Source organism: Neopsephotus bourkii, unplaced genomic scaffold, assembly GCF_033783945.1.
Source record: "Neopsephotus bourkii isolate Nb327-2 ecotype Australia unplaced genomic scaffold, CSIRO-AGI_Nbou_v1 NB_1638, whole genome shotgun sequence".
Taxonomy (NCBI): Eukaryota; Metazoa; Chordata; class Aves; order Psittaciformes; family Psittacidae; genus Neopsephotus; species Neopsephotus bourkii.
In genome coordinates, this window is record NW_026902113.1 from 10,168,000 (window position 1) to 10,190,317 (window position 22,318).

Sequence of the window (22,318 nt, forward strand, 5' to 3'; positions counted from 1 at the left end):
TTAATAAAATGATTTAAAATGGGGTTGAGGTTGGTTTATGATTTACTTTTCCTCTTCTTTTTTTTTTTTTGCGGTGTTTTTCTGAGCACCAAGTTTTTAATTCAGATCATTCTGCTTCCTTCTCTCATGGCTGTTTCTTCCTATGCCTGTTCCCTCCTTCTGTTGTGTTCCTATATCCCTGGCTGCCTCCCCCTCTCATGAATTCTTTTATTGTTTAATTTCACTTGTATGCGACCCAGTCCTGGTCTTCTGTGGTCTGTCTCTTCTCTGGTGCATGCTTTGTCATTCCCTCACCACACTTGCTCCCGCCATCAGAGAAACCACAGCAGTGCTGCTGATGCTTCTCTCCTTTCTTTGCTTCCCTCCACCTCTTTCTTCCTTCCCCTTCCTGTTGGTTTTTTTTGTGTTTTTTTTTTTTCCTCAGATGTGTGTAGGATTGACTCCCTTCCCATACTGCCAACTCTAGCTGAGATTAGAGCATCTTTGCCCATCTCAGCTCTGTCCAAGCTGTGCGTATTCTCAGGGTTGTCCCACTGTACAGGCAGCCATGTACTTTGGCTGCAGGCTGATACTACACAGAGTAGAGGAGGTGCTGGCTAATCATTCCTGCTCAAGCAGCTTTAAAAAGCAGGATTTTTAATCCTCCTTGCTTCCCAGTGCAGGTACATTCAGGTGAGACTTTTCTAATTTTAGAAGTAGATTTTGTTGCCACACAGAGAAGGAGGGGGAAATAAAGAACTGTTAAATGGTGGTAGCTGGGCAAAACACTTGCGCTTAGCTGTTCTGTATTTTTGCAGCTATGTTGCATAAGTGACAGGTGACAGCTCTGTGCTTGTCTCCTTGCAGGCTGGTAAGAGCAGTAGGGAGAACTGTGTGCAGCTGCTCATGGGGAAGGGTGAGATGGCTGCCCAGATACTTCAGGTCAGTGCTTTGGCAGTATTTCCTGAGCCATAATTGCTGGATTTCCCTGCTGGCACAGGGGGATCTGCAAGCAGTGTTTTCCTGGCAGGATTCTGGGAATAGCATCAAAACCCACGGCAAGCACTGAGCGGGTTTTGTGCTCTGAGTCAGAAGTAGGCTGAGAAGATGCAGTCATCGAAGAACCTACCCGAGATGAGGAAGGAGGTCTGTGTGAGAAGGATATTTCCAGCATGAGGTTCTGAGCTTCGGAGCACCATCTCTTGCCAGTGTGCTTGGTGAGTCTGCAGGTCAGCTGCTGGGTTTGGTGCAATCACAGGACAAGGGAGACTGCTGCCTTTCACCACCACCACCCTGAACCAGCTCATCCTTCTAGCTATTTCTGTCTGTGCATATCTATAGCATCATCTCCCTTATGCCTGTGTACCTGCCAAGCATTCAAAGCAGGCACTGCTGTGGCAGCCTCCTTCTTTCTCTCTAGCCTGGAGAATAAATGACTGGATTGCTCTTTTTTAATTGTTTCTTTGCATCAAGAATTTATGGTGGGAAAGCTAAGCTGGAGAAATGCTTTCAGGAGCAGGTGGCCAGTTCAGCAGATCCCCACTTGTCCTTAGCCCCTAGGGAGGTCCTGCTGCTTGGCCCTGGCTGGGCTCACTTGCTGCCCTGTGCATTGGTGCTCTCTTTGAAAGTGATGGTTTCATGGAATGGGATGTAATCTCTGGTAAGCACAGCCGAAGCCTGGATGCGAGAGACAAGACCTGGATCTGACTTCCTTGCAAGGGGACCTACAACAGAAAGCCGAGTGCTTGGGTGAGTTCACAGCAGCCAGCTTGTCACTGAATTTTCTATTAAAAATCCTAACATCTTTGTGCTATCTATATACTACACGCTGCCTCTTTGCTATATGTGTTGTTTTGTTTCGTTTGGGCTGTGAAGCAGACTGCTTTCTGTGTTTAGCACATCTCTGCATTTAGCACATCTATCTGTCGTTTGTGACTTTGTTCCCAGCTGGGAAGCTCAGTGTTTGCATCTGGAGTTGTACAAACACATTCAGACACACAAAACTTCCTGGCCCAAGCCAGTGCTATAACAGAGACTCAAAAGCAGGATGTAAGTTTCACTTGGGTTGGAAAACCGGAATTAAAGCATGTCTTCTGCCACTTCAGTGTATGACTTCAGAGGCACTGAAGCATGGATAATAGGTATATGTGTAACACTGCTTCTGATCCTTGAAATACAAGTTGTAGACACAGTGGGATACAGTTTCAAAGCGTCTTCACCACAGTTACTTTGTTGGAGAGGTAGGAAAAGAGATGGAATAATCAGATTTTTTTTTTTTATTCTTTTAAATAATCAGGTTCTAAAGACAGAATTTGATTGGGTGGATTTTTAATAACCAAACTGTGTTTCAATATGAGGCTTTCAGGGCTCCACAGATATCTTCATCTATCTTTCAACTGACTGAAACTGTCATTGTAACTTTGGGTGTAAGATTTGGATTCAGACACCCTGTATCAATATTTCTTTATTGACTCTGTAATTTAAGTATGGGTTTTTATGCAAAGTAGAAGTTGTTTTGATGAGCAAGAAATATTGCTGTATGTGGAGGATCAAAATATCCAAATTAATGTTTCCTTTAGAGTTTGTAAAATCCCTCTGTAGAGTAGTAGATGGTGTTAGGCCTCCATTGAAGTACAAAATACTTTTATTTAAAAAACTTACTTTTGGTTAAAAAAGGAAACAAACCCACTTGTTTTAGCACTTCCACAACAGTATGAAGAAATCTGTAGTTGTCTCCTGTCCAGACCTAGCATGGTTTGTGACATGTTGTTTGGCCTTGCTGGGTCTAGATTGCATGCTGCTTCTGTCCAGAAGCATTTTACCAGGTTTTTGGCTTAGTTTCCTACTGGATTATAAAATCAGAACTGGCAGGTCCAAGGAAGAGTGTATTTTATCCTGCTGTTGGAAATCTTGGGATGAATCCAGCAGGTTTCAGTATAAATGTATATTAAGGGTTTTATAAACCTTTAAGTAACAGAGTGCTATTTTTCTCTCAGTCCATAAGTACAGGTAATTAGTTTTTATGCAGCCCTTACCACAAGTTGGTGAGAAAATACTTTAGAAATGAGATTGTTGCCATTGCATCATTGCATGTATTCAGGAATGACACACAGGAGATGGGAGTAATTTTGTCTCCCTTTTACCATCTAAAAAGTTGAACTAGTCATTCAGGCTCACACCACTCAAAGGGAGAGGTGCATAGTTCATCATACTCTGAATGACCTTTGTTCTCTTTGAGGGCATGGTGTTTATGTGGTTAAATAGCTTAATTCGCCTGCTCTAACCCAGGTTGTGATTTCTTTGATCAGATGGGCTGGGTTTCTTTGCTTCAAATACTTGTCTTTTGGAAACAACTACTTATTTCCCTTTGAGACAAAACCCATGTTAGTTTTGAGGACAGCTTACTGAGAGGGCTGACTCTGGAGGAGTTAAGGGTGATATCACACGAGGCCTGGCTCTCCGTGTGGTATACAGTCCTCCTGTTCTGCCCCAGCAGGAGGGTTACCAAAAGCACCTACATGCCTATGCCTTGCTCCAAGGCAGGCAATACACCCTTGATGCAGTTAGATGCTGCTCTGGTGAGCTGCAACCTAGGTCTCACATTACATCAGACAATTTTGAAAGGAGAAAACAATCAATTGCCACATGGCACTTTGAGGAGCTCAGTGTATGAATGTGACTAGGTGGGTATAAACAGAAGTGGTTGTATGGGGGCTTCAGGGGCAAGAGACCTGTCTATGGGGTGGGTGCCTTTGGTGGGGTAGCCTCTCTTGGCTAGGGAAGTGTCTACTTCTTGAGCTGGATGAGAAGAGAGGAAAAAGCAAAGGGAAAAGATGTTCTTTTCCTAGATTTTGCAAAATGTCATAGCTATGATCCTGTTGTGCAGCAAAGGCAGCAGGTGCCTGGCACTGTCAGAGTGGTCATGGTGGCCTTAACCAATCCTTTACAAGCCACTAAACCACACAACATTTGTGAACGCTGCTGCAGTGTGCTCCCTTGCATTCCAGTTCCTATGGAAACATGCTGTAAAAATGTCTAAAATAAGTACAGTGCTTTGAAACTATTATTATTTTGATCTTTCCTCCCTCCCCCACCCCAATCTCCTTTATCACCTTTCTGGCTGAAGTTTTAACATGTTGGAAAGGTCAATGTTATTATTTGGCAACAGCGTGATACGCTGCATGCCCAGGTTTCTGAATCCTTGAATCTGATAGATCCCAGGATCTGATAGGAAGATCAGTGTTCCTTTCCTCCATCCTGCCCTCTCAATGTGGGGCAGGTTGTGGGTGTAAGTGTTGAACATATATAAATATGTGTGTTTGTGTGCATGTACTGCAGAGGCTTGACACAGCTCCTTCCCTATGTAGTGAGTAAGACAGTGTTGCTTGCCACAACAGGTGAAGGCACAAGCTTATTCCCAGCTACTTTTAGGATCATGTCATAGCATTGGCCTGGAGGGAGTGCTGGAGTTTACCTAGTTCAGTTGACCATCAAAGCTGAGCGCTCTTCATTGGCAGTGCAGGAGACGGTTGTGAGCCAGAGGGAGTCATCCTGCAGGTGCCCTTAGTTCCATGAGAGGGTCAGTGTTGGAGCAGGCTATGGGCTTGCAAAGAAAACTGTTTGTTCTCCCTAAAAGGATGCTCATGCTGGTGACTAAAACCAGGCCCATGCCTTTAAAGTGCTTTTCCCCAGTGTGTCTGTGGTTTCCTTGTAGAGCTACTGTGTCCCTTAGAGCAGTTTTCCTGACCTCAGTAATGTCTAAGATTTTCAAAGTAGCCATGGCCCATTTTCAAAGCCACTTTTGATGGAAGAACATTAGGAGAGCTGTGCTAAATCCAGTAAAGGACTCAAAAGCCTCATTTAAAGCTAGGTGCTTAATTTTGCTCATTCTTGGGTTTCTGGCCTCTTGCAGTACCATGCCTCAGAAGTCTGTGCTCGGTACCAGGAGAAAAGCTGAAGATGTATCTTTTGTATTTGAGTGGGAAGCAGACATTTAAATCCTGAAAATCCATTCAGGAATTTTTGGGCAATGCCAAAAGCCATGACACCCTTTATGTGCTGGATACACATTTTCCTTATTAGCTGCATTCCTCAAGTGTCTTCTGGTTTGGGAATCCACACACCTGCTCTTTCTGTATGGCCCTGCCAGACCCTGGCAGTGGAGGTAATAACAAAAGCAGGTTTGAAATAAAAGGCAGTTGACACTGGAGCAGTATTTTTTATAACTGCACATCCTAGACAAAATATATTACAGAGTCATGGTGGTATGGATGTAGGTGATGTTATCCTTTAAGCCATGTCTAAGCCTTTTGAGAAACGTGGGCATCTGTTTCAATCCTATTCCAAGTCATGAGGCCAAATCCTGCTCACAGGTTTACACAGGCCTGCTGTGTAATTATGCACCCTGCTTTATTTACATTGCTGCATGTTTAGCCTTTGCATGATGTTTTATGTGCTTGTGGGAAGTGTAGTGGCAGCACTAGATCTGTTTTATTTTTATGTAACATCAAAGACCACTAGGAGAAATATGAGTCTAATCTTATGGACAGAAGAAAGCTTTACAGTCTGATTTCAGGGTTGCTATCATGCTGGAATTAAACCACTCATTAACAAAGCATTCAAATGTAAATGCTAGTCAAAAAGTATTGTGAAGCCTGGCATTTGCATTCCATATCTGTGGAGATCCTTCCTTCCTTGAATAACAAGCATTGGCTCCAGTACTGAAGTGAATACCAAGAGATACAAGAATTGTGAACTCTGGAGCACTAGTGGATTATAAAGAAAAATTGCTCTGTTTTACTATGGAATTGCAAGGCCTCTTCTTGAACTGCTTTGAAGCTGGGCCACCATAGATGTAACCTCTCTAACCCAACTGATAAGCTTGTGCATATGTTTGGTATGTAGGTCATTCACGTTTATCCTGAGTAGCAGGGTATGAATGCAGTAAGACTTCAAAATATGTTGCCTTTCAACCCTTTCTCTGTAGCAGATTCACTCTCTCACTCCTCCTCGTTCATCTATGCTTTTTATGCTGGAGAAACCTGAACAAGATATCCCCTGATATGCACAGATAACTGATAAGTGAAATGCTAAATAAACAGCTACACTGACAAGAGTAAGGGGCAGATGGAGATTCATATACCTGCAAACATGAGGGACAGGTGTATATATATATATACATACATATATATGTATATACAAAGCCTCCTAATCTTGCCTACTACACCAAATAAATTTTCTTGGGACCCAGTGATGTCAGACATACTGAATGTGGCATGAATAGTGATGATAGATGGCGGTGCTTCAAATTGAGACATAGTGTTCCTTGGATTCCCACAGAAATTCACATTAAGTCTGGTCATAACTAATGATCTGTGGAGACAAATATCGATTGAAATTTGAAGGTACTACTGGACTGGGAGGTGTTGCAAGCTCTGCTGAGGACAGAAAAGTTATTAGCTGGGGAAGTAGAAATACTAAATTGACTATCTGTAAGGCTGAAATAAGACAAATAGAAACAAGAATATCTGAAAATACATAAATGGTAGTGTTAGGAAATAGAAGAATTTCAAGTTGTCAGCCTGCAGTGCAGTGTCTCTTAATAGTGGAAAGGATTAACTCCTTGACTGTGCCAGACTGAGTCAGACATCAACAAATGGCTCTGTTCATTCAAGACATTTGTGAAGGGAGCAGCCAAAATCTTGCTTCCATCCTGGCACAAAGGCCCTAGGAGCCGTGCTGGTACTGAGATCTCAGTGAAGGGCAGTGGCTGGCCTGTCACCACAGCAAGCTGCCATATTTACTTCTATCTGCAGCAACTCACCTCATTCTGCACCTCATACCCATCCCTGTGTTTAGTCTTAGCTCCTGCTGGTGGTCAACAGGGATAAAAATGGAATTAAATATAAGCAAAGTGGGTGGGACAACTATGGTATGTGGGGGCTGAAGCTGAAGAGAGGCATACACCTCTGCAAAGCAGGTCTTAGCCTGTTTTACGTTAGGTATCCGTAGCAAAGGGTTAAATTGTTCTCTGTGCGTGTCTGCATTTCTGCACTGGTTGTAGACCTGAGACAGCTATAGAATTAAAATCACTGGATAAAAATGAGTGTTTAACTCTTAGATGACTAATAGACATGTGCCATAGGGAAGGGGGAAAAATATTGCCAAATTTGCCTCATTACCTAGAGCTCCTGTGGGGGGTCTGATGGCCATTCGCAAGGTCTAAATTTTCTTCAATTTAGTTCCATTTCACTCAGTAGAACTTATTTCTGGCATGTTTTAAGATGTGGACAACAGACTCCTTGTTTTCCAGAATTTCTAGGCTTTTTTGTTTGTTTGCTTATTTTCTGGTTTGTTTTGTTTGGTTGTTTTTTAACAATCTTTTCTTTTGCATGATGTTGCAGTGTAACGAAAACCCAGTGTGCAGCAGACTTTGTGAGCAGAAGGGTACCACCATGGAATCCCATTACAATAGATGGGGAGCAAACAGCAGAAAAGGGGAAGAGCCCTCTACACACAGCCACCCTTACTGAAACACGTGTCCCTGAGGTCACGTTAGTTAAACTGTGTGAGCAGAGGGGAAACAGTCAATACAGGTTTTGACACTGGAATTAATTTTTACCAATCAGTACACTTTGCCTAATCAAATATCTATATGCCTTCAAGGATTAACACTTCTGTATTTAGTTTGTCTGTCCCTGATTAGGATTAGAGTGAGGGTACTTTACAGTAATTTCCACTTTAACTTTGATTCTGAACTTTCTCAGTTAAAACATGATGTACGTTTTCTGTTCTCAGAAAATTTGTGCATACCTAACACATTTATTTATGTGCATTCTCCCCCTCCTTTCCCAGCCACAAAGAGCATTGGTTTCCACAAATGCCCTGGGGAACTACATTTTAGTGCATCATTGTGTTTGAAATTCCAGGTACTTTAAAGTGAACTTATACAGCCTCGTTCCTCTTCAACTGCATAAAATACTTTTTTGTTTGGAGGGTTTTTTTTTAATAGTAGGAGTATGGTATTCTTAAAAGAAGAATTTCTAGTAAAATGAGCATCAGGAGGTCATTTGCTCTTCCCTCATTACTCTATCTGTCTGGTGACCTGGGATGAAGCATTTCACTGCTCTTTCTTCCACACAACTTTGGATTTTCCCCTTACTTTGTTTTATCTCATCCTATTGTAAAGGTTTTGAGGTGATCTCTATTTCTTACTGTGTTTGTATAAAGCCTACAGCACTTGACTCTCTGCCTGTGAGCAACTGAAAATGAGGGCATATTTGGAGATGACAGAAAAAGTAGATGTGTGTCTCATGGTGTTAAACATAGTAAGTGGTTGAGATGGGAAAATAGTATGCTTGTTCAGTTGGGCCTAAAATGTCTGGTCTATTTCTTGAAGGAAACTTTCTTTTCTAATAGCAGGAGTACCTTAGGCGTAGTCCACAGCGGTTTTCTAATATGCACAGTTGGTGTATGTTGCTTCAGATGTCCCTGGGAAGGAAATGTATTTTGGACCCAAACTGGGACCAGGACACCTCTTCCAGGAATCTTCCCCCCATTTCTCTTCTCTGCTGGGTGGCTGAAAGCAGCTACAGAGAAAAGAGATCTGAGAACTACAAGGAGGAAACAGGGCCTCCTATGCACCCAGATTGGACAGGCTTTGATGGACCATGATGGCAATTTTTACCTTTTTTCACTTCTCTCTACCTATGGAAAAGTCCTATCAGGATTTGTGAAATTGTGCTGTTTTTTCAGAACCCCGTGGATGCTTCTGTAAGCATTATTAGCATTATTACCGCATTCTTGCACATGGAAAGAAACTATGGTAGAAGCCCATTGATAAGAGGATCTTGCTTCAATCACGTCAGTGATTTCCTCAGTCTAGCTGATAAAGCAAAGCCCAAACTACCCTTAGATCTCCAAAGCACCCTTCCACCTTTCTGATTATGTCCAGACCAAGTACTTCAAAGAGTTAAAAAATCTATAAGTGAACTCCCTTGTCCTGTTCCTTTCCCCAGGATATTTCACTATAGGGCAAGTTGAGCACAGGGAAGAGATACCAAGTTTTTGTAGTTTTGATAGCATGCATATTTGGATTAGACTGTTATAACATGTTTTTGAGATCTGCAAATTGCTTTTTTTAAAAGTAAATTTAATCCCTTTGAGCACATTTAGCACTTTATAGCTTTTAAATGATGCTTAAGCTCGAAGTTCTGTCACTGTTAATGAAAAATAGCTTGTCTTCATTTGTAAAAACGTGAGAAACTGTTAAGCCTGCTGAATCTCGTTGCAGTCAATGGGATATTTTTGCTTTGGATTACAGCTGCAAAAGGATCAGCTCTGCTGCCACTGGGAAATGTACCTTTAAATTGTCCTGCATCCTGCTTCATTAATTGATGCATTCTGAACAAAGCTGTGACATTTTCATTTTCTAAGCTGTTTATTAATTCCAACACTGAATAATCAAAAAGAAAAAAAAAAAGAAGCTCTAGGAAAATCACCATCACAGAAGCTATATTTACAATAAAGCATGCAGACCGTAGGTTGAATTGCAAAGATAAATGAAAAGCACCATAGAAGTCAACATAATGCAGAATCTGTATCCCTAGTTATGCAGTGTTTTTAAATAAGTGCTGCAATACCCTCATCCAGTGCTTGTTTGGTACTTCTGACTACAGAACTTGTGCAGTTAGAGGCTGACATAGCAAAGCAGCATCGTTAACCTGCATTTCAGTAGAAGATGGGGTGAATGTGGGACAGCATGTCCTCTTGAAATGATTTTATTTTTTTTAAATGCCATCTGTACAGATAAAGCATGCAGGAGTGTAATACTGTATTTCCATAGGGAAATTAAATAATAACAAAGGAAAAGGAAACAAAGGCAGTGCATTTTGAGGTGCTGTGAGGAAGCAAACTGAAATTTGTGGATTAGTTGGCAAGAGCCATCATTCAGTATCTTAGGGAGAACAGCAAGCATTTTATACTGTTTTCTTCCCTGCTGTTTCACTTTTTGTAACAATGCAAACCCACAGCAATGTGTTCTAATCTTTTGCTTCTCTGTATTTTGCCTTTGCTTCTTTACCTAGGCTTTCAGGGAAAACAGGATTCAGAAACTTTAATGGAGGAACAGATCTGATGACTGGGTGCAGGTTTTCATCTGATTTGTACCGAAATGACAGTATGAGCAGCGCTGTGGCAAAAACACTGAGTAAAATTAAGACTACGTAGTCCTCAGGAAGTAATAAGATTTAATAGCAAGACAGAAACCTGATGTGCCATTCCCAGCCCTATTGAACTTTATAGCATGGCATTTGGATGCTATTGTAAGTGTGCTTTAAAATGAGTCTCTGCTTGGTTATGCAAATTATTCTTGAAGCAAGGAACCACTATGTGCTACAAAATTAAAACTGGGAGGAAAAATAAGCACTGTGGGAGAATATGCAATAAATCCAATGAAGCTGCTGGCTCTGGTGAGGTAACGTCTTGTCCCTCTATGGGTGTAACATTTCTCTATTGAATCATTACAGTTTTGCTCAGAAAGCATCCTACTGTTTGAACTGCCCTGGGAAGAACAGTAATATCAAGCAGATATCAGGTTTTCCCAGTAGGAGCATCCTGCTGGGAAAAGGGCTACACTGGTCTGATGGTCTGAAAAGCTCAGCTGCGGCAGCTCTCTGCAATTGCTATTCCCTTCTGATTTCTTTGCTGAATGCACAAACCTGCTTTCAACAAATAGATCTGAGAACAAAATCCTTCACTTGTCACCAGTGTAATACTCTGCATGCTAAGCTGGGGTTTGTGACTAGTTTGCCTTCATTGTTTCTTGCACTCACTCCTTGATACTGAGTCTCTCATCTGTTATGGTACCAAAGCTTGACACTGAGAGCTTCTGTTTCAGCTGGAGATGTTTAATTTTTCATGATCAGTGCAGTTTAGTGCCTCCCCAGGTAGGAGGCTCTGATGCTAATTAGGAAGGAAATGATTTCTGCCTTCACAGGACACATGTGCACTCTGCATTTCGGTTCTGTTAGACAGCTGAGCAGAGTGGGATTGCTGGCAGTTACTGCTGGCGGCACCGAACACCCTTTTACTACTATTGCTGCTTGAAGAAAACATGGCTCAGTTTTCTCTCCCAGCCTGCACAGCTGCCAAAGAAAGTCTTCTTTTATGTGGAGGCTGTTGAAGGAGATACGTAGTCCTGTTTGGAAGCTGGTAAGCATCACATCCCAGAGTGGAGTGCTGTGGTTGTGTGAACAAAGGGCAGGATGGGTTTGGTTCTTGTGTGTATTTCTTAGTAATGAGGAGTTTGGTCCTAATATACAAATATTATTTGGCAATTGCCTGTAGACCTATAGCAAAAACTTCTCAGACCTTCTGTGATGTATTTAAAGTTTGGGTTTTTTTGGCTTTGTTTTTTTCTTTTTTTTTTAATATATATTTTATAATGTAAATAGCTTAAAATGATTGCTACTTAAAATTTATTTTCCATTACTGTGTTGGGCTGAAAAGAGTGGTAGATTTATCTAATTTTTTTTTGTGAGCTTATGTCAAGGCAATTGGATGTCGCAGTGGTTATTACATCCCACTTATAGGCTGTTAGATGGAGTATGGGTATTGCTTATAGAGGGTTGTTTTGAATATATACTTACTCTTTGCATAGTTCCCTAGGCTGCTGTTTAGCCTCACCATTCATTTTGGAACAAGAAGTCACACAGAATCCTATTCTACTCTTTGATCCTGCATTGTTTGCCAGGAGGATTTTCAGCAGGTGTATTTTTTAGTCTATTGCACACAGAGTAGAGCATTAATAAAGAAGTGTAAGTGGAGGAATTAGAAATGTCCAATCATGGTTTTTTTTGTGACTGTGCTGAAGAAAGGTGGGTGAAATGCATTAACACAGAAAGACCTTCCCTGTGATAAAGCAGGAAGAAAAGTTAAATGTTATGTGTTTCTATTTAACACCATAGACAGAAGAGGCTGCTGCAGAACTTGGACCTGCCCAGGCTGCTCCTGTGATTTCTTCTGTAGGAAAAACCTGTTTCGGAGGAGAGGTGTCAGCAAACAGAAGCAGCTCTGGCAGAAACTGGGTGCAGAACTTGCTTTCCAGGGTGTGCAGTTGGTTGCTCCCATGTCCTTATTTCCCAGCCACAGCAGGGTTGGGTCCTACTCCCACAGAGACTCCCTGTGGCCTTGGTGCCCATGGGGTGTAGGTTTGACTTTCCAGGGGCCTGTTGGTATGTCCCACCTCACAGTGGAGCAAGTAGGATATCTTCAGCAGCAACCTGGCTGGGATTGGTGGGCCTCATGACGATGCTTTGGTGAGGGACAGCATGCAGGTCTCCTTTCCTCCATGTGCTTCACAGCAGACAGACTGCAGAGCAGATCCCATCAGAACATTAGGGTGTACATGCCTTTCCATAGATGGTCTAAGTTTCTGAGTTGCTGTGTTGAAGTTTAGGAGATTTTTTAGTTTGGAAAGCAGAAGTTTAATCTCAGGGCTTGAGTCAAGGGCAGTGATGGCTCACAGCAGAGATCCCTAAACTCACAGCAAATTCTAAAGCTGAACCTTAAACACAGATAGGGATGTTAGGGGATGAACAAATACAGAAAATCAAGGTCTTGGGACTTAAATGAGGCCCTGAAGGACTTATGAAGCTGTCGGGTTTGTGTCCCACTGGCCTTACGTGGGAGCTAGGTATATACATGTTGCAGTTCCTCAGTGCTTGAAAGGACAGGATTATGAGCACTCAGGAAAATGGTGAGCGCAAACCTGAGTGTTGCATGGTGTGCTGTTGCCTGTACCTGGGTTTGTCAGGGCTTCTTGGTTCACTTGAATAGTGGTACTAATTCCACTTACACAGTACTTGAGTGTCTGCACATATCATACAGCAGGTTTCCAGACAAAATGAACTGCTCTTAAAATGTCTTTTATTTTGCCGCAGAATTACAAGGAGCTTGTTAATGTCTTGCAGTATTTCAGATTTGTTTGCCAGAGTAGAAATCGGAGTGGAATATTTGCCAAAATAAACCATGAAGGCTTTATTAAAATAATAGGAGTGGCTCAATATATTTGACTTTGTGAAGTGCTACTGATAAGTTATTTCAGTGTGAAGTTGGGGTTTGTAACTGGGTAGTGTCAAATTAAGGTGCTATGTGTCTATTTGAAGAAGATGATAGCACGAATCAAATTCTAGAGATTGACATTAATCTGCATATGCATTTTCAAACTGTGCCTTTAGATTTTCCACCTAAGTCACATACTCAGAATCAGCTACTAGAATCTCTGTAATGTGTTTAATGCTGTCTCTAAATAGTTTTGCCACATTTTGTTGCCACCAGCGATGGCAGCAGCAGTGATGTGCCTCAGTGTGTCCCACTCCTCTCCCACCTCTCCAGACGTATTTTTTTGTCATTGATGGCTCTTTTGGTGGTTTTGCCAACTTGTTAAAGCTGCCTCTAAAGGAAGTGGTGTTTTTCAGTCATAGGTTTGCGCCACTACTGCTTATATCCCAAAAGGGATAATGGGTTCAAACTTAAACGGGAAGTTTAGACTGGATATAAGGAGGAAGTTCTTTACTGTGAGGTCGGTGAGGCACTGGAACAGGCTGCCCAAGCAAGTGGTAAATGCTTCACCCCTGGCAGCGTTCAAGGCCAGGTTAGACAGAGCGTTTGGTGACATGGTCTAGTGTGTGGTGTCCTTGCCCATGGCAGGGGGGATGGACTGAATGATCTTGAGGTCCTTCCCAACCCTAACTATTCTATGATTCTATGAAATTCCAGCTAAAGGGAAACCTGGCTCTACTTGTAGTGATATTTTAGCATTTGCTTTCAGATTCTGGAAGGGTCTAGACATTGAGTGAGCTATAGTCTGTAATTTCTTGTCCTTTGCAAATTTTGACATAATACACTTTCTTAACATAAATGAGAAAAGCCATCTGAGAGCTCACTTGAATCAAGGAATAGCTAAGAACTGCCACCTTCTTCTACCTGGGCAGTGGTAACTCAAACAGATCTTGCAGCTTTCTGCAAGTCCTGCAGGGTTTAGTGTGGTTCCATTTGCAGCCAAGGTCCCAGCTTTCATAGGCAACAGAAACCAAAAGTCTAGTCCTTATGGCAAGGAAATCTATAATATGATTCACAGACACCCAAAGAGTAGTTAAAAAAAAATCCTGACCCAAAGTGTGGTGTTGAAAATTAGTAAAATCTGATTTTTAAACTAGGCTGAGATATCAGCAGTTTTTATTGATAGGATGGTGACATGCTGAAACCAGAGGGCTTCCAGGCTCTGGGAAGCTTTGCTCTGCGGCATGGAGGACAGAAGCTAATTCCTTTTAAGTGAAAGATTTCATTCTTAGTTAATCTCATGCCTCGTGGAGCCAAGTCTTTAGGAGAAACACTAACATGAAATTCAGCAATTTGTTAGTGCTCCTTAGGGATAGTTTGTTGGTTTTTTTTTTTTTGGCAGAATTGGTCGTGCCCATCCCCTTTTTGTTCAGTCAAAATTAGTGAGCTGCACTTGTTTCAGCAGATCAGCAGGATTTGCTGAGCTCCCAGCTCCTACTTCAAGTCAGCAGAACGCTGAGTCCTTACTTTGTGCAATACCTACCTCAGCCTGTTTATAGGGGCAATAAAAATACTTTCATATCTGTGCTAGAACACTTCTCATTAGTTCGATATCCTCTGTACTCAAACCGCCGGATGAAAAAGTTGGTTTTGAATGAGCATGTCTTAATCTTTTTGCTCCGGTCAGTTGCAAGTATTTCTTTCAGAAAACAGCAGACCAGCCCCACCGAGCTGTGTGAGGTATGTAACTCCTTGCCAGAGCCGGGAAGTGACACACTTTGGTTTGTAGGAGTACATTGTGTTATTGATACATACTATGTGCACCACATACTTTAGCAGAGCTAAGCTGACTATGTCCTAGGGAAACACTTACAGTAGTAATCCTGAGCTGAATAAATTCCTGTTTCCGGTAGCTGGGGAATATCCATATGTCACTGATAATTCTGCCAGCTCACATGTTGAAGTTCAGGTTTTAATATCAAGATTTAATTTCCAAAGGGATTTACTAAATCAGTGCAGTGCCTTTATATGCAGAGGAGCATGTAAGTAAACACAGATTAATTGATTCAGGAAAACTGAGCTCCTTGCTTGGGAGAAGAGTGTCAGGGTGAGATCCTGTAATGGATGTCCGGATGTCAGGGTAAAATACTGACAATCAATTCTGTGGTTCAGGTCACTGGAGTGGGTGAAATTCTACCTCACAGAAGAAAACTGATTTGCATTCATTCATGTTTGTGATGCACAATCAAGTAAAAGTGCCGTTTATCAGAAGACGTATACATCTGACTGTTCTGTCTTTTTTGCTTTGGTATTTTTATTTTTTTACTGTAATATTCGGTGTGTTCAATTTCTACATTATTTTACATGGGACCCTTTAGAGATCTAGAAATCTGCTTTCATAAATGCACAAGAAGAGCAGACACTGGAAAAAAACCCCAACCCACCAACAGCTCCACCCCGCTAAACCAAACCAACAAACCCCCACAAAGCCAAACCAAAAACCAACAAAACCCCCCAAGGCAGCCCCACACCTAATCTTATCTAATAGTTTGAAGTTAAAAATCACCAGGAATTTAGGTTTAATAATGCTTCGAAGCTAATACTGACTTGTTAAAGATTTGTGATTTTTAAAGCATCCTACTGGATTGCCTAGTGGGATTTCAGTGTTAACAGGCAAGTAACTGCAATTTGTCAGTCTCTATATCTCTAGTTTTTGAGGTAAGAAAGGCAAAAAATTGAGGGTCTGTCTATGCGAATGTACAGAAAAGTAGTTAAGCTTATTTCCTTTTAAAAATGTTAAGTATTTCATGCTCCTGCCAGTTCAGTTGGGAATCTTTAAAAGCACATCTTAAAAAAGCTGACCAAGATTTTTTTAGTGTAGTTTGTTTTTTTATTTATTTTTTTTCTCAGAAAATGTGGATGGATAAAGCTCAAACCTGTTAAGCTTAAATGAACTTTTCATTTTATGAAAAGTTCAAAAATATTTTGAAACTGGAATGGGCTGTCCCTGCATTTTCAAAATAAAATAATCTGGTTTTATTTATAGTTTTTGGGAGGTTAAAGTAAGGTTATTATTACGCACAAAATAAGTACAGCCAGTGAAATCCAGCACTATTTTGGTCCTATTAACAATAGTTTGTTGTTCCAGGTACTACAGATATTACCGTCCTTTTCTGAACATTTTAGGATCAGTTTCATTTGCTGCTTAGCCTCCTGGGAGAAAAAGTTCTGTCCCCAGAATTAGAAATAACAAAGGCTCATTCCTTTGGGAGTCCAGTTTTGCCATTGATTTTCATATGGAACAGACTGGGACCACTGTGAGGGGTGGCCCCCCCGGAAGCTTGTGACAGTTGTAATAAGTATGTGATAATGGTAGATGAATATGGAAACATATACATGGCAGCTGGTGGTCCCTGAAAGATGCAGGGAGCCATATCCAATTTGTTGTATTGGTTAAGACAGGTTTATTGTCCCTCAGTGTACCACTTGGAGCACATCACAAGTGTCTGCTGCATGTTCCCTCCCTGAATAATTCTTGGACTTTTTCTGCTAGCAGTAGCTAATTTTTTAAAATATGTATCTTATTGGCTATGCACTTCTGTAATTCAATTTTAGGCTTTATTCACAGCCCTTTTATTCCCTTCTTGAAATGAAACAACCATGAATGTTTTTCAAGGGTTCAAACCCACTTAGGTACTGCTTTTTCCATGTTTTTGGCGGTGTGACGACCATGAGGAGATACTGTCCTGGAATACAGTGTGTGGGGACCTGGTGGTACAGAAAGAGCACATGCAGACCTGTGCTGATGGTGATTGTGATCAGTCTTGTGGGTACAGTTGGAAAACTTGGCACAGGATCCAGTTTAATGAAAATGATTGTGTGGGTAGTATTGGATAACAAAACCCTTTCTCTTCAGCAGCCGTTTCAGGTTGGTACCCCCTGATGCCAGATCTCCCCAGCACCAGTCCTGCTAGCCCACTTATAAATGTGAAGGTTATTTTGGGGCTAGTGATTTTCCTATTGTACCCCCAGCATCTCCTGGAGAATCTTGGCTCTGCTGCTGCCATTTTGCCACCAGTGGCTTGATTCAGACATAGCACCTGGTATTGATTAGAATTGATTACCATTTCTATAGTTCTTTTTCTTAATGTAGAGCTGGGTGTCATTATGCACCCCTGACAGTTGGTAATTTGCATCCTGAAAGGGTAAAAGGTCTCATCCTATGTGATAAAAGGAGTGACAGCGGCTGTTCTGCTAAAGTGCCATGGTGGTAGCTAGACATCCTGAAGGAGGGTCTGAGCAAAGCGCAGAGTCAAGTGCCCCTGCCTCAAGAGACCTGCAAGGAAGAGAGGGGGAAGGGAGGCACAACTCTGTCCTTGCAGTGCTGGTGTCTGTCATCTGTTGTATCAGAGCAGCTTCTTGAGAAAGACTTTGTAGAGATAGTAGAATGTACTTTGGCATCAGTCCTCCTCTGGCAGCTTATCACTGAATAATTGAAGGTTGTGGGCTCCTGGAATGAAGAATTTGTAATGAAAGCAGTGATCCAGTGATGCAGTTTGCGATCTGGTTTTGACAAGACTTGCTACAACATTTTCTAGATTTCCTCTTAATTTCTTCTTTTATTTGCATTTCTGATCTCTGCATAGAAAATAAACTCTTTGAGGCAACTCTAGCAGCAAAATAAATTGTGTAAGATGCATACATAGAAATCCTTCTAGCTTTACTTGGGTAAGCCAGGTGACTTCTTCAGTTACAGCTATGAGGAAAATACTTTTGCTTTCTAGGAGCACCGTGGCTGCTCTTGGACAGGGAAGCAGTGGTGAGAGTCAGTCTGGATGTGCTGCTTGTCTGAGGTGACAGTGGTGTGGTGGCAATGGCCTCCTGCAGGAGATGTTCTTTGATCTGAAGCATCTTGACACAGCAGGTACGCTACTGGAGGGGTCACCTCAGACATCGGTGAAAGTCAGACCTTTTGGTTAAGTGTATCCTCCTTTGCTGCACAAGAGAACAGGGAAGGGATAGAGGAGAGTAGGAGGAAGCACCCAGAGGGTTCCTCCTGTATGAAGAGAGGATATGTTCCTTATCCTGTGTGGGACAACCTTGCGAATACTGAAAGTTCTGTGTCCTTATCATGCTCCTGCAAAAGCTGGCTTGCATAGCAAGGTGGTCACTAGGGGAACTGAAGGACAATGGATTGACTTGTTTTTTGGTTCATCGTGATTATTCAGGATCACTTGAAAGACTAAGTTTTCTTCTGCTGAATTCCTTTATCCAAAAAATATTGGAAATGTCTTTTTTCTCCTCTTTGTAATTTTTCAGAGGACTTAGATGTGACTAGCTAGGGTTTTTTATTTTCTGTCCCTTAATTGAAAGCATGGATAGTTTTGATCCTTAATAAGCATTATCTTTTCTTCCAGCTATTAATATTGTATCCATACAAAATAGTTGTTAGCATTGCCAAAAAATAGTTTTAACCCCTTTGATCGAAATGATTTATTTTTGTCAAATAATAGGTCACTGTTATGGTTGCTATAATCCTCCTTGTTCCCCAGTCATCAAGAGGAGTCTTCCAAGTAAACAAGGCAGACTAGGGCGGAACTTAATGAAAATGTGGCAACCTACTCTTTGAGTCCCTCCTTGTACATTATAAAGAACTAAAGAGATCTAAGTCCTGTATTTCATCTGGTACATTATGTGTCTTGATTTGCCCAGGAATGTCCTCTAGTGCTTTGGCATTCAGGGTACACTGAATGCTCACAGCTAGTCTTCCATGGCCTCAGTCTGCAAAAAGCTGTTGCCACCCAAGGTCTCAGGAGGGGCTGCGCAGGTGCCCATACATCCATCCTGGGGATTTTGGGTGTCTGTGAGGAGATCTTAATTTCACCCCGTAACCACCAGTTCAGATTCTGTGAGTATCACTGTCAGTCAAAATTGATCAAACACCCATTCTCCCTGCTCCAACTCTGCCGCCATGGGTTATGAACCCTGGCCAGGAAAGGCGTGCTTCCATCTCAGCTCTGTCCCTTCCCTTTCCATTGTCAGGCCCTCCATCTCTGCAGCAGTGCTCTGTGTTGTTATTGCAGGTTCTTCAGGCAAGTCTTTAGCTGTCCACTTACCAGAATCACAGAGCTGCTTGAGTTGGTAAGGATCCTAGCACTGACTGCAACTCTGAACCACTGCACTGTGTGCCTCAATATAAAAAGAAATCTTAGAAGGTAGTTTGCACTTAGGTGACATGTAGGTTTTGCTGGTATTATTTGTCAGGGTTGGATGAATTATGGCATATTATATTTGGTTGTTCTTCAGATAGGGTGTCATTGTGTACCATTGAAAATCTGCAAATACTATCTCCTTTTCGACTGGGCAGAAATGGAAGTGCTGTAATGAGTCTGAACTGAGCAGCAACCATGATGTGTTAAAGGCCTTGTGCAAATATGTTTGGGAAGCATCTTTGCAGGGAAATGGACTCACTGCATAGTAAGTGAAATTTACCTTGGATTTGGGGATGTGCATTGGTTGTGGTAAGATTCAAATGCATTCACACCAGTCATTCAAAATGTAATAGTTTCCAATACTGCAGATTTTGCTTAGTACTGACTTTAGTAATTGGACAGATTGAAAAATTAGCCTGAGGTGATGCCCACATTTTCTTGGAGAATCAAACCACTCATTTCGCTCAGGTGTCTGTTTGGTGTGCATGCGTGCGTAATTCATCACTTGCAGAGCCAGTCAGCCAGCTATTCTCTGGAAAAAGCAGAAGCTAAAATCTCCTGTGGATTTATGCCATTCTGGTTCTTCTTTGTCTTGTCTGACTGACTACTATCTAGGCTACTATATTATACATTCATGTGTATTATAAATATGTCTATTATAAAGGATGTAGGAGGCAAGAATTGTAGATAAGATTGCAAAATATTTTTCATTACAGTTTCCTCTATTTAGATGGCCAGAACTTAGTGAAACATCTGCCTTTTTGAGTGAGATATCCCAAACATGGCTTATGTCCAAAGATGACAACTTGATATTAAAAGTTTTACACATCCACTTAAGAACACTTTTGAGAGACAGGGAAATGCAAAAGGAAATGTTTGCATTTAAAGTAATTTTTGAGATGCCTCTTTGGGAAGGTGGGGGTCATATGAAATGTTAAACCTGATGGACTGATTGTACTTGTGCAGCAGGGGCTTTCAGTGTGCTGCAGATTTTGGGGAGCTTATACTAATGATTGTTTGAAAACCAGCTGATAATAACAGCACAAACCCCATGAGCACTGCTGTCCATCTCCATATGAATCAGGTATGTATGCAAAGCCAGTCAGTTTTATAATTAGCCACCTGATCCAGTGCACTGCTCCAAGCTGTCTCAGAAAGATTTCCAAGCATTTCAGGGAATGCAAGGTCATGGCAAACAGACTTTCTTGTAGCAGCACAACCCCTTCTGTGCCCTCTTAGCTGGAGGGGACTAATGTCCTCAAAGTAAATAAACTCAGCTACAGACAGGGAGTTCAGAGGAGCCTTTTGAAGACTGGCATCCGTAATCTCAGTAGGGATGCCAGAGTCCCAGATACTTTTTGTAGAGAAGTATTCAAGCAGGCGTGCTCCATCCACCCTGAGCCTGCTGACAGTGCAGGTGCTTGCACGGATCCGTGTAACCCCACTGCAGGGAATCTCTATTAAAGTTGCATAGTGGAGCACTCAAAGCCAAAGTACATGTCAAGAATAAGGTTAAAGACACAGTTTTACTTCCTCCTCCCTGATTTCCTTCCCACCCTGTATTCATGCAACTTTGCAGTTGCCTCACTGCAGTTTGTTGTTTTTTTTTCCTGGGAAAGCGCAATTAGGTTAGAAAGAGAGTGCCCAGGGGAAGCAGAGATCCTGCTAGTGTGAGTAGTGTGCAAGAATCTGTGCTGTCCCCAGGGACCACTCTTGGGATGGACCTGGAGTGGTGCCATAGCTTGTTGAGTAACATGGTGGAGAGCTGGGCACTCGTGGTTGTTTTTAAGGAGGAGGGAGCAGGTGGAGCTGCTGTACCTCCCAGTGACGGTGAGGACTGGCAGACTGAGAGCATTCCCTGGGCAGCTGCTGCTCTTGAGGGAGCAGAGGCCATCAGGAGACCTGCCTGGGCACTCAAGGGCTGGCAGTGTTACTAGAAATGAAACTGAAGGATCCTTCCTCCAGGGACAGGTTTTCCTGCCACTTGCCTACTTGGGCACTTGTTTCCCATGAGGCCTATGAGAGGGCTGGACCTTTCTGTAGCTGCTGCCACAGGTATGCTGGCACATCCCCACCACAGCAAGTCCCACAGGTAGTAGACATGCATTAGCAGGGCACCACACTAATATGTACTAAGCTAGTAAGTAGTAAGCTACTAAACCCCTCAGGAGATTACAGAAGTAGCTTATGACCATTTAACCTGAGGATCTCTGCATCACACTTGGTGTGTGTTAAACCTGCCTTCTGTCTTTTATGACACTTGGTGTGCTGGTTCACCAGCTGTCTTCTCGCGGACCATTTATCACAAGGCAGCAAGCTGCAGGGAACTCTGTGCAACCCAAGGACTTGCTCCAGGAGCAGGAGGTGAAGTAATGCAGGTCACATTTGCTTTGTTTCTTCCCTGTGTGTGGTGTACATGCTGCCTTTCTGGGCCAGGTGAGCGAATTTGCTACAGGGAAGCACCTCGGTGCGAGGGTGCCTGACACTATTGAACTCCTTAATCAGTGCCGGCAGTTTGTATTGATGCCAACAATTTTACTGTTAAAAGCGATAGGAAGTTAACCTCGGAGGCTGTTTTATATCATGCAGATCCCATGCCTCTATAGGATACTCTGTACTGGCTCCAGTGGAACTTATCTTCTGCATCAGACAAACACTGAGTTTCCTTTAGGAAGCCCTAGCTAGAGGAAGAGGCATTGTTTACTTTTAATGAGGCCAGTTAGCCTGAAGCAATCCACCTGGCTACAGAAAAAAGTTCTGTGTGACACTACTTTTGCTTCCTCCAGGGATCTGGTATGAAGCTGAAGCCTCTAGTGAGGCTATAGCCAAAAGCTGATTGCAGTCTCTACGTCTATGAGCTACAGGGTAGCAAAAATAGATGCATTTTGCCTTTTTTTGAAAAATTTATATTTTGGTTTTAAAAATAACAACAAAAGCTGTGAAGAAGGTGCAGGAAGGAACCATGGAAATAAATAAAGAAAATACAGTCACAGGCACTGAACACCCCAAAGCCAGAAAGGTGACTTTATATTGTATATAAACTTGGCTGTAAAGGGACATTGACA

The 22,318-nt window shown here is 42.2% G+C and overlaps 1 protein-coding gene across 3 annotated transcripts in view; it reads left to right on the forward strand.

The window, feature by feature from the left end:
* Nucleotides 1-22,318, forward strand: part of MTUS2 (microtubule associated scaffold protein 2) — a 282,514-nt gene that overhangs the window by 28,615 nt on the left and 231,581 nt on the right. The window contains exons 1-2 of one of the 3 annotated variants that reach the window (XM_061374470.1): nucleotides 872-1,196; nucleotides 1,533-1,728. The exons of 1 other annotated variant lie outside the window; for it this stretch is intronic. The gene's annotated coding sequence lies outside the window, so the exon portion shown is untranslated. Of the gene's footprint in view, nucleotides 1-871; nucleotides 1,729-22,318 lie in introns of those variants that run through there. One more of the 3 variants, XM_061374468.1, reaches the window with a different exon arrangement.